Source organism: Aquarana catesbeiana, linkage group LG09 (genome assembly GCF_042186555.1).
Source record: "Aquarana catesbeiana isolate 2022-GZ linkage group LG09, ASM4218655v1, whole genome shotgun sequence".
In the NCBI taxonomy this organism is placed as follows: domain Eukaryota; kingdom Metazoa; phylum Chordata; class Amphibia; order Anura; family Ranidae; genus Aquarana; species Aquarana catesbeiana.
The window spans coordinates 280,577,386-280,595,366 of NC_133332.1; the positions used below are offsets into that span (position 1 = coordinate 280,577,386).

General features: G+C 40.8%; 1 pseudogene; it reads left to right on the forward strand.

Annotated features, from left to right (window-relative positions):
* Positions 1-411: 411 nt before the first annotated feature.
* Positions 412-1,890, forward strand: LOC141109026 (uncharacterized; annotated as a pseudogene).
* Positions 1,891-17,981: the final 16,091 nt, after the last annotated feature.

Consider the following 17,981-nt stretch of genomic DNA (forward strand, 5'->3'; position numbering starts at 1 on the left):
GTCTGTGTATGCACACAGACCTATGAACATGGGGTTCTGAATTATATCTACTCTGTCGGATTCTTCTGTCATCTGTGGACTTTGGACTTTGTTCTGTGTTGGAAGTCAATAAAGTGCATCTCTCTGGAAGAATTGGGTTGCTGCAGAAGAGTACTTACTAATTAATTATCATACCCACGACACGATACCACTATACCCAATATACATATTCGATCACTACATTGGTGCCGTTCAAGTGACCAGAAGAGCATTTTCGGACTTAGCAGCAGAAGTCGGTGGTGACAACAATCCTGTGAGGTGACAGAAGACCGTGAGGACCCAGGAAGGAAGTTCTAGGAAACCTAACAATTGGTAAGTGTGCCTTGTTCATTGTTTTTTTAAATAGTTTTTTTTGTCATTATATTCTTCACAATGGCTTTGGCTGTGTCTGGCGGTGACAATAGCACTAAGGGAGAGGATGTGAATATATGGCTGCTAAATTATATAAAAAGTCATGGGGGGCCTTATGAGATTCCCCAAGAATATAGACAGTCATGGGATTTAATTAAATGCTTTTTATCCGATAATGTCTTTGATAAGAAAACTAAAGAAAAGAAACGTAAGGGTATCATTATTCAGGGACTACTGTCTTGTTGTACAGAATTAATAGAGGAGATTAAGGAAAAAAAGCAGAAAATTCTAGAACAGACTCAGAGATATGAGGAAATGGTGAAAGGGTTGAATGAGAGGATATCAGATCTCAGGTTGCACGCTATCACTACTGGGGAGGCATTGATTGAAAAGGCAAAATTATATGAGGAATTGTCAGTAAAAATACAAATTGTTGAGAAACAGTTGGAGGAGTGTAAACATGCTGCTAACATTGCTTTTGATAAATTGGCAGAAAAATCAACTTACACGCATCAAAATGATACCTCTAAAATAAAGCCTGATGCCAAAGATTATAAGCCAATATATCCCTGGGATGAGTTACATGCAGCCCCATGCATACCAGCAGCTCCTACCACTACAACAACTGTATTGAACACTGACGATTCAAGTGAAATTAAATTGATTACAAAACAACTAAAGCCACAGGAGATGGAAGCTATTATAAGGGAGATAGGTCAGGTACCCCGCTATGATGTAAACAGGTTCATGAAATGGTTCTGTGATTTGCAGAGAGTCAGAGACACATACAACTTGAATGTGGAGGACCTAACTAGAATTTTGCAGAAAAGTGTAGGTAACGGATTGTGGGCACGGATTTTGCAAAATTGTGGCCAGCGTCATAAAACTAAGGATGTTTTAAAGGAACTATTGAAAGCATTGTATGGTGTGACGACAAATGTGTCCTTGTCAGGAAAAATTAGGCAAATGAAGGATGAATGCCCATATGAACTTGCAAATAGAATTAGCATTGTGATGGGATATGTGATGACTGGGAATCCCGGTTTTGAGCGTGGTGGTTTGGTTCATAGGGCAATGTTATTAGAAGCATTGGATGGTGATGTCAGGGAAGGCATTTTATCTGTTACACCTGATCCTAGCGATTATAGTGATATTTTGTTAAGAGCGGATAATGTGTAGAGGAGAAAGTGCAGAGAGGACAGTCTTGCGGTTGATGCAGCTAGAATTTTTAGAGTCGAGGGTCAGCAAAATAGAGATGATTCAGGACCCTGGAGAGGAAGATCTTATAACACTTCAGGTAGTTATAGGAGGCCAGAATCCAGAGGAAAGCCTAGTAAACAGCCTTGGGTGCCGTTTAGTGAAATAAGAAGTGAGAGAGATCGTTTGCAAGAGGAGCTATATAAGATACAGGAAGAAATGAAAAAAATAAAAGCAGGAGGGGTCAAAGTAGCAACAGTAGAAAAGGAAAGTGCTGTGTCTCCCTCTACCAGTCATTGTTAGGGGTTCCGAGCCCCCCACGCCCCTTCCTGACGATTCTTAACTGATTTAACATTAGACTCCTGGGGGCGGCCCACTGTTGATGTAACATTAGGGGGAACTCGTGTAAATGCGCTGTTAGCTAGTGGGGCAGCTATTAGTTTTAGTAAATCAGTTGTCCCTGGAAATGAGAAAATTAAAATAACAGGTGTCACTGGACATTCCATTGAAGCTCCTTTTGTGCGTGGTGTTGAGATGCAAATAGGGGGAGAGAAGTGGAAGTGTGATGTTGTTTGTCAAAATCAGGACATAATTGGTGCTGATGTCTGTGTACAGCAGGGTCTGGTAGTTGATCTTGCAAACATGAAGTTGTGGATGATGCCTGAAAATGACGGATTGGGTCATGTGTGGCATCCTCCCATGGAATTGGTAACAGCAGCAGTAAAGCCCGTCGGTGTGTTACATGGAGATTGGGACCCCTGTTGGGATAGTCTAATGGGTGAATTTGAAGACATAATGGCTAAACATAAACAAGATTGTGGTAGGATGAATACAATGATTTTATTGGAAGCATTTGATCCGGCACCTCTCAAGCAATACCCAGTTCCAAAAAAGGCCATTAAACCTATAACAGAAGCTATAAAACAATTGGAGGCGCAAGGTACATTAAAAAGGGGTGCATCAATATGCAATTCGCCAGCCTGGCCAGTCATCAAACCTGATGGGTCGTTCAGGCTGACGATAGATTACCGTGCCTTAAACAAATATGCTAAAAGTATGGCACCTGTAGTAGCAGCTTACCCTGAAATGATTGCCAAGTTGACGCCAGAAATGAAATGGTTTACGGTCATTGATATCAGTAACAGTTATTGGAATTTACCCCTTGACCCAACATGTCAATACAAAACAGCCTTCAGCTGGGCGGGCCTTCAATATTATTGGACAGTTCTTCCGCAAGGCTACAAAGACAGTGCAGCAATATTTCACTCACATATGAAAGAAGTGATTGATAAATTTTCAAAACCTGAAAGAGTAATTTCATATGTTGATGACAGTTTGATTGGGTCAGCCTCTATGGAGGAGCATGTGAACGATGTGAGTGAAATGTTATTGCTTTTGAGAGAAGCAGGTCTGAAAGTTAATCCAAAGAAAATACAATTGGGAAAGCAAGAAGTCCAATTTCTGGGTGTTACTGTAGCACAGTCAGGGCGAAGTATCAATGGACAAAGGGTCAAGCTGATAGGTAAGCTACCCTTGCCCACTGATGAAAAAAGTCTGAGACAATTCTTAGGCATGACAGGTTTCTGCAGGGAGTTTGTGCCTCATTATGCATCATTAACAGAGTGTTTGTATGATCTGCTGAAGCAAGATGAATGGAAAAGGGAATCAGAGCACACACAAGCTATTGAAGCATTAAAGGAAACTTTAGGCAATGCCCCTTCATTAGCATCACCAGACCCCAACAAAGAATACAGACTCTATCCACATGTAGGCTTTAGTACTTTGTCTGTTGCACTCACCCAAGACTATTTTGGAAAACAAAGACCTGTAGCCTATGCTTCACGTTTACTATCAACTGTAGAACAGAAGTATCCTTTGTGTACTCGTATGGTGCTGTGTTGTTATTGGGCAATCAACAAATTCAGGTACTTGACAGGTACACAAAGAGTCATCATTGCTAGTCATCACACTCCTATAGTCATGTTAGCAAATGGAAAATGGAAAGAAGCAGATGTGAATTGTAAAAGGCTGGCGAGGTGGACTACAGCTTTATTGTCAGAGAATATTGAGGGTTTGATGTTAAAAGAACCTAGTGTCCTGATTGGTGGATTGATGATTGAAGGTGAAGCTCACGAATGTCAAATGCAAGGAAAGAGATTGCAGCACAGAGTTTTTACTGCCGTATCCAAACCTTTTGACCTTGAAAATGAATGTTGGTACATTGATGGTTCCTCTTATTATAAAGATGGAAGTAGAATCTCAGGTTTTGCTGGTGTTTGTGTAAAAGATGGCGAGGTACAGAGACAACACAGTGAGGTAGATTAAATCAATCAAAATGGTAAGAATAATTTATTGGCAACATGAGAGGAGGTAGTAGAGTGGATAACATTAATAGTAGATAAATATGTAATTAGCAGAATTAAAAGGCATGATACAATCATAGCACAATAAAATTCATAATACAATAGCATTGTTACATATAATTGATAATGAACCAACAGTACACTCCAAAGTAGCTATATAATATTAACCAATATAATTTTTTTTGATGATTTAAACAAATCAAACCCATATTGGAATCATGGTTATTGTGGCATAGCATCCAATCGTGAAAAAGCTCGACGCGTTTCGTGGATCGTTTCCACTCATCAGGAGCAACTATATATTGGGGGTACCTATGATAAACAATGAATCAATAATCAATGGTCATTGATTATAGTAGGAAGAGAAGGAACATAAAACAGTAGTCCTAACAACTCTTACCTATAGTATACAAGAGGATAGATAATGATATTGTTGATAAAAACCGTAGAAATTCTGAGGTGAACACCGCGGCTATCCTCCAATCTCCTGGCCAGTTGGTCATGGGATCGCTGGCTCGCTCCCGCTGTGCGTCGATGCCACGCCCACACGCCTGACGTCCGGCGTCATCAGTGACGCCATACGCTTACGTGTCTGTTTTTCTCATCGGCGCACAACACGTGGGATGCCGGGCGCCTTCTTATGAGCGCGAGTCGCTCGGACGGGGTTGCCCTCTTCCCATGAGTTGCGCAATCCTCAGCGTGACGTTGGTATTCATACTTGATGATGCTGCGGGCTCCCCTCACCACTACACCCCTTTCCGGAGATTGCTCCCTGCCTCATTTTTCACCAAGGCTCACTCCACATGGTAATCCTATACCTCTTATTCTATTATGGCACTTTTGGTTATTTCTTTTTCTAGGTTCTTTTTTCAACCTAGGGTGGTTTGCTATCTCTCATGTGTCACATTGGCAGTCCTTTCCACTCTCACCTTGGGGTTTTTACCTTGGCTTTTATCCCAGTGTCCACACACCTTTCCTTTCCCCTACTCCTTACCTTCTAGCTTTGCCCCACGCTCTACCCTATTAACACCACCTCTTCTATTGTGTTCTTCACTAGTTTCCTGGGCCAACCCCCATTACCTCGGTCATGGTAAGGTGACCCCCTTCCAACATGGTCGTTCACTTCTCCACCTAGCCTGCATATCGGTCTTGTTTGTTACCTCAGCTCCCGGGGGGATGTATTTTCACCTCAGAATTTCTACGGTTTTTATCAACAATATCATTATCTATCCTCTTGTATAACTCTTACTCTTAACAACTCTTGCATGTCAGATCAAAGCATTTAAAGGAAAAATGGATTTGATGGATGAAAGCATTGTCTAACTCTCTTCCTGAGATTGTCTTTCAGGTCCCAGGAGTAATGCGAATACCAGAGGACTACATCAACATGAAGACATCCCCCCTGGACAAATACAAGCCTTCTCTATTAGCATGTGTGTTGATAACAGCGTCAGTCACTCTACTACTTTGCATCACAAACATCAGAGTGGAAACGTGTCAAGTTAAAGAATTGGAGTGCTTACCAGTGGGGAAATCTGATCGAAGTAAAAGAAGTGTAGTGGATCATACTACAGAACTTACTGTTTTACAGGAATCAGAAGGCATCCAGATACATGGGGATATGGTAAAGGGCATAGTCGGGGGGTGGATAGTCGTTAGATGTGAGATCATGATGCCAAAATCTGATTACTTTGTGGAATCTGCTGTTTGGACTTACCCAGAAGGAAGCAATCGTCACAGGAGTACAGATATAATATTAGTGGAGACAAAGAATGGACCACAAATGCAAATGACTTTAGAAAGGAATTTTACAGTATTTAAGGAGGGTATTATATCTTGTAGTCCTCATGACGTGGAGGATGGAGTCTATACAAAAATCTTACATATAATGGTCACAAATTCTAGAGACTGTCCTACAATTTTACAGTGGCCAGAACATGGACTTTTCCTTGAACGGACTCAAAATTTAGTATATAGCGATGTTTCATATTTATCATTACCATTATTGTTGAATTTTACATCATTTAACATTCCAGAGAGTTGCCCAAAATCAATGGGATTATGGTTTAAAACGGTTTTTCAAAAACATGTAAACTTATTTTGGGATGCTACACAAGGGCTTAATTTTAAGAAAGTTTCAAAGAGGGATCTGGGTACTGATATCATATCAGGCCTCAGTTTGGGTAGTTCGATTTGGAATAGGGTTGATATAGAGAGTTTAAATATAAGAGAACAGAATTTTGTGGGTGGATTACAGCAGATACTGCTTAAAGGGGGAAGAGTGGATTTAAACACTCTAGCTGAAATGAAAATAGATATTCAGAACATTCACACCATTGCTGCAGATTTGCAGAACATTCAAATGTCGGTGAGTGCACTGAATAAAACCCTTCAAACCAATAATGTATCCAAGTCTATAGTCTGTGGTATTATAGGAAACTTGCTGAGTGAACACCTGAGCCTAGGGCTTCAAGAAATCAAACAAGGAGAATGGCCAAGGATAATGAACTCAACTTTATTATTCAATCTTATCAAAGACAGTGGTGTTACTTGTAGGAACTTTGCCCTTGCTAATGTAAGGAGCCTGGATACTCTTTGTAATAGAGATCGCATCGGAAAGCAGGAAATACCTCTGACTGTCGACATCCCTACATGGTCAACAATACCCTTACCCGTATACAAGATGATCGTTCTTGGTGAGGTGGAGGTGAGAAATGGCACTAATATACTAAAACAACTGCTACCAGAAAGCAAACTCGTCGTCAAGGACAACCAAGTGTGGAAAACCATGGACCCCAACTGCTGTACCAGGCGTGCCCAGACTTGGCTTTGTTCCTGTTCTTTTGAGCGATTGGAGCACATAGAGGGCTGTGCTGCTGCACACTCTGGAAACTGCCTGGTTCGATTACAGAAATTTGAACCAGCCTGGAAGAGAATAATTCATGGAGAAGGCCCAAGGGTCTGTGCATTGGGGGTTCCCTCATTCACTTGGCAGAAACAAGTTCAGTGCCGGACCCCTATCACAGGATGGTGTGTGAATCTCACCGATGGACTGCTAACAATTGGAGAGGAAGACATTCGAGCCAATATCCAGATGAATCAAGTATCTATGGACATTGAGCAAACTGATCTTGGCAATTGGGACTCTATGATTTTTCCTTTATTTAAGAAAATACCACCACTTACAGTTGAATTGGATACATTATTTAAGAGGGATAGTAGGAAAATTATAGAATTACAAGAACTGGTAAAGGAAAACCTCATTAGTTCTAATAAAATTGCTAAAGAATTTCAGGAGCCTCGGTGGAGCATACCCAATAACACTTTTACTCACCCGCTATTGAGAATTCATATTAATATGTTTTTTGTTTGGTTTATATTGTTGTGGTAGAAGACAACTAAGAACAATCCAGAGGAAGAAGGAAAGCATAGAGATGGCTTCAATCTTAAGAGCCAGGGATGTCTGAGCAGTTTGGTTGTGAATCGATTCTGATTCGAACCGATCCAAGTGGGGGTATATGTTGTAATATGTTGTAATGTTCACCGATTTATGTGGGACATTATTATATGTATATACACATACAGTCAATATTAACCAGGCCAGAATTGAGTTGACGATGGTCTATTTGTCCAAGCCAACTCAATTTTAATATAACAGCTGAAAACCCTTTGATGTGTTAGTCTCATGCAAGTCTACCTAGGGGTGTGAGGTATGGGCTGTTAACCTAATTGAACATTTCAAAGGGTACGTTGTTTAAAGGACCATAGAAGAAATATTTATTGATGGTAATTAGACTTGAGGGGGTAACAATGGGATCAAGGAGTGTTTTGGGTTGGCCTAGCGGAGGCTCCCTCCTGTGGGGCTAATTTATCAGGGGGGCTTGTTGATATGCAGGAATGTAGGTATTCCAAGGGCTCAAAAGGGTGTTCAGGTGGTATCTGTTAATCTAATTACACATATCTAAAGGGGACTTGTTGATGTTGATATGCGGGAGTGTAAATTGGGGTGGTTCACGGCTGTTCACGGCTGGGGGTTGTTGTCTGTTTGAAAGACTAAAGCTAATCAAAGTCCTAAATTGAAACGGCCAATCAAATTGCTCAGCCATTCAATATTTAGTGAATATAACACGGCATTCAGTCTATAGGGTTTTGGGAGAGGTTTATCTGTGTATGCACACAGACCTATGAACATGGGGTTCTGAATTATATCTACTCTGTCGGATTCTTCTGTCATCTGTGGACTTTGGACTTTGTTCTGTGTTGGAAGTCAATAAAGTGCATCTCTCTGGAAGAATTGGGTTGCTGCGGAAGAGTACTTACTAATTAATTATCATACCCACGACACGATACCACTATACCCAATATACATATTCGATCACTACAATAACTACAGAACAGGAAGGGGACTTATTCATAGGGAGAGAAGTTGAGTAACTACGTTATCATTAAACAATGTATACGCCCACCCATACTTACATGCCACCCTAAGTCCTGTAACCCAGCAAAACTGGAAATTGCGCTACATGTGTTTAGTAGCCACCATTGATTGAGATAGTTCTCATTTACTAGTTATGATAACAGATACTTGTTATACTACCTATAATGATACCTTGGTTTTCTCTGGTCTTATATAATAAAAAAAAAAAATGCCCACCTACATACGCTACACCATGGTCGGGTGTAAATGATAATTTACCATCTTAAATTCTAATTGAACTAGTCGTGTGTGCCTCACTGAGGTTAGCCTCGTTTACAGTTACTTGATCGATCTACACCTTCATGGATTGACGGGTGGATTGTCCCCTGGTTGTTGTCGCTTCCCAGCGACCCCACAAAGCTTCCCTGACCCCCTGGTGGGGCGAAGGGAATAGCTACAGTACATTAGGTGGTACCTCTATTCTGGGGGAGTAGGTGATCTCCCTGGAGAGAGAGGACTACCAGAGTAATATTCTCCTGCCACTTCAAACAAGTGTTTCCTTTCTTCTGTCTTTCCCTTTTCTCCCCTTTTTTTTTTTCTTTCCATCCTCCTTCTCTTCTTCTTACTCTTTTTGAGTTTCCTATATTGAAGGTACCAGCTAAACTTGCTATAGGATTGCTGTTTATGACAACGGTCGTGGTTATTAACTTCCATAAAACAGTTTTGTATTCCCAGTGAAGACCTTCGAACATCTCCTCCTACCGCGCCGACATGGTCTACTCATCCCTGGGCTGTCGCCCACTACTAGTGTCACACAATATCAGGGGCCTAAACATTCCTGAACGCCGCTCTACCCTTATGAGGGAACTTAAAAAAGGTAAGCTACAGTTCGTATTTTTACAAGAGACCCACTTTAAGACACACCATGTACCAAGACTCACAAATTTACACTACCCAAGAGCCTTCCATGCCACAAATGCTGATTCCAAGTCCAAGGGTGTCTCTATCCTTATAGGCAGGGATGTACCCTTTGAATTATCTGAACAAATGTGTGACTCGGAAGGAAGATTTATATTCCTGAAAGGCTCATATAGAGGCATTCCCATAACCTTGGTTAACATCTACTTTCCGAACAAGGCCCACATTACATTCTGTCAAAATATTGTAGGAAAGCTTCAGGAGTTTGCTAGTGGTTGCCTGATACTAGGTGGGGACTTCAATGTTCCCTTGAATCCCCTCCTTGATACTTCCAACGGAAAAACTTGTATTACTTACAAAATACCTAAAAAACTCAAGTCACTCCTGCAGACACTACAGTTGGTGGACTCCTGGCGCTTTCTTAACCCAGAGGGAAGAGATTATACACACTTCTCAATCCCACATGACAGATACGCCGTCTGGACTGTCTATTCATATCACAAAGAGATCTTTCGAAACTAACTGACGCCCGCATAGGCATTCAGACGATTTCTGATCATTCCCCGATTTCCATCTCCATGGACCTACAAAACACTACACAACAGCAACCGACTTGGAGATTAAACGCTTCACTACTGACGGACCAATCGCTCCTTCCCGCGATTACTAAAAATTTGACAGAATTCTTTACTCACAACTTTACACCTGAGGCAGATCCATTAATGGTGTGGGAAGCGCACAAATGTACCATTCGTGGAACGCTAATAGAATTGGGATCCAGACGTAAAAAAGAGAGCGATGCCAAAATAAAGAAACTGATCACTCAAATTGTAACTTTAGAATTATTACACAAACAATCCCTCTCTGTAGCTTCAGCCGGGAACCTATTAGAAGCCAGAAAAGATTTACAACAGATGCTTGATTCTAGAGCCAAACGGATGCTATTTTTTAAAAAACGAATCTATTATGAATCAGGAGACAAGGCAGGTAGATTCTTGGCAAGAGCCCTGAGAGAACAGAATTCTACCAACAACATTGCTGGCATTAGAAACAAGCAGGGGAAACTAGATGTTGCGTCAGAGGCTATAGCTAATCACTTTCATGACTTCTACACAAAACTATACAACCTGCCTTCACAGCATAAGCAACCACATATGACAGGAGACAGAACACAAATTATGCAGGACTACATAACCAAAAGTGGACTCCCAACCCTAGCAAAATCAGACATAGATCTACTAGAAACCCCAATCTCTTCATTTGAACTTAAACAAGCCATCAAACAACTAAAATCAGGTAAAAGTCCGGGGCCAGATGGGTTCTCAGCCACCTACTATAAGACCTTTATAGATATTCTAACTAATCCCCTAAAAGACGCCTTGAATACACTTTCTACCCCGAGAGAAGTAACCCCAGGTCTACTCTCAGCTCACATTACGGTTATACCAAAGACGGGTAAGGACCCCAGGGACTGCGCCAACTACCGACCCATCTCTCTATTGAATTTGGATGTCAAATTGTTTGCAAAAGTTCTTGCTTTGAGGATAGGTCCACTGTTGCCGAAACTGATCGGTATGGAACAAGTGGGTTTCATGCCGGGCAGAGAGGCCAAAGATAATGTAACCAAAGCACTTCTACTCATTCATGCAGTGAAATTGCGAAAGATCGAGGGTTTTCTCCTATCAACTGATGCGGAGAAGGCCTTCGATCGAGTAGCATGGGATTTCATGTTGACTGTATGTAGACGAGTTGGCCTGGGCCCGCACATGATAGCCTGGATCTCCGCACTTTATCAAAACCCTTCAGCAGAACTGAAAATAAATGGCACACTTTCTAAAAAAGTCCACATCACTAATGGGACTAGACAGGGCTGTCCCCTCTCGCCTCTGTTATTTATCCTGTTCCTGGAACCCTTCATTAGATCAGTCCAAAATAATACAGCAATTCACGGATTTCAGATCAAAGACAGAGAATATAAAGTGGCAGCCTATGCTGACGACCTTTTATTTTTCCTAACAAACCCGACAATAACTCTGCCCAACCTCTTACAAGAATTCACTAACTATGGGTACATATCCAACCTAAAAATAAATTACACGAAATCTGAAGCCCTAAACATTTCCCTTACAGAGAGACTGCTCACTCAGACCAAAACCAACTCCCCATTTAGATGGGATTCTAATACATTGAAATACCTAGGGACTTGGCTCACCCCACAACTATGTTCCATTTTAGAGAGAAATTTCACACCCCTCCTCCAGGGATGCAGGGAAGATCTCGCGAAATGGAATGAGGGTTTTTTTTCATGGTTTGGCTGAGCAGCGATAGTAAAAATGGTGATACTGGCCAAATTTCTTTACTTAACACGCACGCTGCCGATTGAGGTTCCCCAAAAAATTTTTAGAGCCCTAAACTCTTTGATTTCTAAATTCTTATGGCATCACAAAAAAACGAGAATTAAACTAACCACACTAACAAAACCCAAAGACTTAGGAGGAATCAACCTACCGAACTTCCAACACTATTATTATGCAACACACATAGCGAGAGTCGTCGACTGGCACTGCCATGACCACATGAAAGACTGGGTTACTTTAGAGGCGGAGTTATCCACATGCTCACTGAAGTTTTTGCCATGGGTTGCCCTGAACAGCTACCCACATAACCTACGCAAACACCCAATCACTGGCACGACTTTGCGAATCATTAACACGCTAGCTAAAAAAAGAGAGCTTACTACCCTACCAAGCACCCTGACACCGTTGTCAGATAATCCTGACTTTGCACCAGGCATGCACAACCCGACACTCCAACCGTCGATGCAGAACGTCCCCCTGCTGGCTGGTGACTGCTACACAGACGATAAATTTAGAGACTGGTCAATACTTAAATCGGAAAAAAACCTACCACGTATGAGGCAATGGACCTACTTTCAAATAAGGAGCTATTTAGGTAAATTTAAAAATCCCCAGCAATTATATAGGCCCCTGACAGCTCTGGAGTCGGTATGTAAGGAAGGGAAGCCACTCGACAGGGCTACCTCGGTTGCATATGCTTGGCTGAGATATACGGGGACTGTGGGAAGGAGCGGACACAGGAGGAGATGGTCGGAGGAACTAAAAGAAGAAATAACTGATAAACAATGGAGGTATGCCTGCATATTAACGCACAAATGCTCTATTTGCACAAAACTTCAAGAAACAGGTTATAAGTTGCTGACACACTGGTATAACACCCCTGACAAATTACACAAATGGGATACACAGAAATCTGATTTGTGTTGGAGATGCCTATCAGAAAGAGGGTCTCTGGTACACATCTGGTGGCATTGTTCCAAGATTGAACCCTTCTGGAACGAAGTGTGTAGACTAATCAAAAAAATCACTGAAACTAAGATAGAACTGAATGCAGCTTGTTGTTTGCTACATGTAACCAAATTCTCTTTTAAACGCTATAAACATTCCCTGACAAAGCATCTTCTCAACGCTGCCAAATCACTGATCCCCTTACATTGGAACTCAACTCGAGCTCCATCTGTTGACGACTGGGTAAAAAAAATAGGTGAAATCTATGAGATGGAAGACACCTTGGCACAAGATAAAGGTTCCACAAAATGTGGCAACCATGGTTGGTTTTCAAATATTCATAAGGTGCTGTCATACACTAGGATGATATCTCTGGATTTGACCATCGAAAGATCGTAATATGATTTCAGATGACTCTTTAAAATACCATTTGTAAGGTACCTCCTCCCCCTAATTCTAACTTTTCTTTTCTAATTCTCTCTTCTTTTTCTCTCTATACTGAGCACATCTCTCATTTTGACTACGAAGACAGATGCTTTTAATTGCTCAAGCTGAATTTAAGGTTATCAATAATTTTCAACTTTTGATTAAGGTTAGAATTGTTCCATCTAAGTGACTTAGAATGCCACACTTCAGCCTGTCACAGATATGTTTAGTTTAACTAAAATAAAACTTTGAATGAAAAAAAAGAAATAATAACAGCTTCATTCATCGAAGGGGGCAAGGACCCCACCTCGTAGGCATGATTAAAGACTATTAGGAGATCGGGTAGGAACACATCTCCATATGTTTTATATATTTCTCCTGGTAAGCCATCTGACCCAGGAGATTTATTATTGGATAGATTGGCCATGGCATCTCTCACTTCTTCCAGTGTTAATGGTTTCTCCAATATCTCCCTCTCATCATCTGGTAACTTTTTCATGTCCTCCTCCTGATCTCTTATCCTACTTTTATATAACTCCTGGTAAAAGGCGCAAAACACTTCCAAAATCTCTGGGGTATTATTGGTTTTCCCATGTTCAGAAGTATAAATTTCTGTGATAAAGGATGATGACCGCTGTGCCTTTACTACAGAGGCCAATATGGGTCCTGTTCTTTCTCCCTCCTCAAAGTAAGGCTGCTGCAAGAAAAACCTTTTATTCTCTGCTTTCTTTATAGCTACTTGTGCATATTTTTCTTGGCTATTTATCCATTGTGTTTGAGTGGCTTTACTGGGGTTAGTTATATATAATGCTTCAGCTTGCATCATACTGTCAGCAAGGGTTTTTTCGCAAGTTCTAAATTACTTCTTTTTTTTTAATTTGTGAAATAAGAAGGTCTCTAACATATCTAACATACGCTTTCTGTGCATCCCACTAAATTTAAGGTGATACAGTGAATTTGTTTATTTGCTGAAATGTAATGAGCTCTAGTTTTATATCCTCTGGAGGAACAAGTGATATCCAATAAGGATTCACCTTCCGCAGTCTATCCCCCACATTAGTCCTAAAGAGAAAGGATAAAATCAAAGGTGAATGATCTGGTATACCTCTGGCCTCATATTTAATCTCGCTAAGATATGGCAGTAGGGAATAAGACCCTAGAGCCAAATCTATTCTGGATAATGTATTATATGTACTTGAAAAACATGAAAATTGCCTGCTCGTTGGATTTCGTAATCTCCAAAGATCAAGCAGCCCCATTTCCGCTATGTATTTAGCAAAGGCCGTGGCTCCCTATGGGTATCGCTTATCCGGTAAAGAGAATTAATCCATTGATGGATCCATGTAATTTTTAAAGTCACCAGTTATCTGATTTATCGGATACGAACACAATAAATTCCTTTAGAATTTCCGGAGAATATGGTGGTGGAATGTAAATGTTTTCCAATATACATTTTTGCTCAGCCAATAGACAGTGCAAAAATATATATCGGCACTTACTATCCTTCTTAACCTGCCTACATTGGAAGTCAATTGTGTTAGCTATAAGTATGGATACACCTCGAGAATATGATGTGTATGTTGAATGAAATTGAGTTTTAAACTGTTTTGTCTTTAAGTAATGTAAAGTATGAGGAAGTAAATTAGTTTCCTGGAGGCAAATTATAGAAGGTGAAAATCTCGTCAGTGAAGTAAAAATAGCCTGCCGCTTCGATGGAGTACCCAGACCTCTAACATTCCATGAGATTATCACATCTCTCTGAGGGGTCATAAGACAATATCACTATACATTTTTATATTCACCTTGCAAGCTATATCCATACTTCGATAGCCACATGGACATAAAATAGGGAAACAAGGGGATAGAGAGATAGAAGGAGAAAAGCAGAGAGAGAGAAGAGCAGATCGGGAATTTACAATCTATATCCATACATTGTATAGATCCATCCATCATTTGATCCCCAGAAGGTCAGAGATAGAGAAACTAGGGAGAGAGAGGAGAGAAGGAGAGAGAAGAGGGGAGATCTGAAGCAGGAGCAAAGGAGTAAGATTGATAGTCCAATATTTCTTAAGAAATAGACTAACATTTAAAACAAAGACAAACAAGCAAGCACAAAACAAGACACATAAAAAACAATAACAGACACCACAAAACAAAAAAACAATCATAGGGGTTATACGATCCAAAAGACCCCAAAAGTAGAGCTCACCCTGACCAAAAAGAAGAAAAGAAAAAGAAAAAAAAAAGAAACAACTTTCCATATCATCTTTAGAAATTAATTTGGAGGCATACAAATCATATATCATCCCTGGCTTTCCAACTGAGGCTTACAACTGATCCATCGGCCTTGACATCAGGTACAATCTTTCTGATTCTTTGTGTAAAGGTTCCTGGTCAAATATAAATATACTATACACCGTATACAGGATAATGGTGGAGAATGGTGTGGAGATCATCTGAAATAGAGGCTGAAATATTTGTTGGACATTAGTAGAAAAGGTATTACTGATCCTGGACTTTAGTTCCATTGGCTATACTGGCCATATTGTAGCAGTGTATCCCTGCCTTTCCATTTGTCCCATGAGTGTCACCTCGCTATTGAACACATTGAATACATTTGAATAAATTCAAATGCACTTTGGCTGTACGAGCTGTATTTGCTTAGAATATTAGTATGGGTAGCATAATCTGCCTTTTGAACTGAAGCACTAGAGAAAAAATCATCTTAAATACCAGTATACCTGACAGCTTTTTTTACTGTCAGCATGCAACCAAACTATAAAGCGATTCTCATATGGTATAAGTAAATCTACATAACTCAATAGGGTGGTATATAACTGATTCTAAGTATATATAGTGTATACCTTCTGGAGTGTGAGTTATGAGATAATGAGATAGGGAGCCCAGCAGCTTGGAAAAATGACACGTAGAAATAAGAAGGACATGGGGTGTGAAGAACATGCTACAAACGATTGCTCCCTACAGACCAGTATAGATAAAAAACATCAAACCAAATTTCAACATAAACAGCAAGATATAACAGCCCAACTTGTAAAATTTGCCCATGCCCCTACTATGACTAAGAACGAAATACAAGTAGCTACCACCAACTCAGTGCAGGGTCCACAGGGATCAGCTATGGAAGGAGAGATCAATGGAGTGGGGATAATGGATACTGATGTAACATTAAGGAATCAGCCGGATGATATTGCAAGTAATGTAGTCTCTGAGAGCAACTTGCATGATTCATCAGCTACATCCTCCAATGTACCAAACACTTTAAATAGCCCAAGCACAGAGCATGTAATTACTTTAACAGATATAATGAAGGCTATTAATACATGTAATAGCTCTGTGAACTCGCTATCTCATAATCTAGAGAGAATGAACGAAGATATAAATATACTTAGACAAGACATGCATACATTTAAAAAAGAATATCGGGTGCAGAAGAAAGCATAAGTACACTTGAAGATTCTTTACAAATAGCTAGGAAATCTGAAAAAAATGACACAACAATTATCCTTATATGACTCTCGTTTGGAGGAGAATTGTCTCCGACAAAACAATATTAGGATAGTAGGTCTCCCTGAACGGGCGGAAGGAAATAAACCAGTAGAATTTATAGAAAGATGGCTTAAAGATACTATGGGAGCAGAACATTTTTCTTCACTTTTTTCTGTGGAATGGGCACATAGAGTGGCTGTACAATCCCGCCCTCGGGAGAGCAATTAAGACCTAGAACTTTTATTTTGAAGATCTTGAACTATAAAGATAGAGACATGATATTGCAAAGAGCCAGACAACTAGCAGACATATGGATGGATGGCTCAAAGATAAGTTTCTTTCTTGACTTTTCAGTAACTGTACAGTGCCAAAGGGTGGGTTTTGTAGAGGTAAAGCGATGACTGAAGCAATTGGAACTGTCCTATGCTATGCTGTTCCCAGCTAGGCTAAAAGTAAAGACTCAGGACAATACTTTTTTTTACCTCACCGGATTCAGCGTCTCAATGGTTGGCATTTTTTTTATTTTGGCGTGGAGTTCCCCTTAAAATCCATACCAGACCTGAAGGGCCTGGTATGGATTTTGGGAGGCCCATGCTGTTTTTTTTTAAATCTTGGCCTGGAATTCCCCTTAATATTCATACCAGACCCTTTTATGGATGAACTCACGCCAATTTTTTCCTCAATTTTTTTAATCTATATTGCCTGGATCTGGGGTCCATCCATCTTCAATCACAGTGCAGACGACCCGAGCAAAAAAACAAAAAATGGAAACACTCCGCCTTGATGGGAGGCTTCCCACTGACTGCAGCCTTTTCATGTTGACAGCTGTTATATAGCTGAGGGCGGGGCCACCTTGTGACGTAAATGGATGACCCTGCCCCCTCTGTAGTCACGTGACGTCACATGGCATCAGAAGGGGCGGGGTCACCTGGTTACATCACCGAGTGGCCCCGCCCTCTGCTATATAACAGCTGTCATCATGAGAAGGCTGCAGTTGGCGGGATGCCTCCCATCAAAGCGGAGTTTTTCTGTTTTTTTTTTCTGTTGTTGTCGGCGCTGTCATTGAAGATGGATTTACATCGCGGGACACTTCATTTTTGACAATTCCTTTATTAAAAAAAGAAAAAAAAAGTGTCCTGCGATGTAAATCCATCTTCAATCACAGCGCCGATGACCCGAGATAAAAAAAAGAAAGACTCTGCTTTGCTGGGAGGCATCCTGCCGACTGTAGTCTTTTCACGATGACAGCTGTTGGGCGGGGCCACTGTGTGACGTAAATGAGTGACCCCACCCCCTCTGTAGTCACATGATGTCACATGATGTCAGAAGGGGTGGGGTCACCTGGTTACATCACACAGTGGCCCCGCCCTCAGCTATATAACAGCTGTCATTGTGAAAAGGCTGCAGTCGGCGGGACGCCTTCCATTAAAGTGGAGTTTTTCCTTTTTTTCTCTTGTC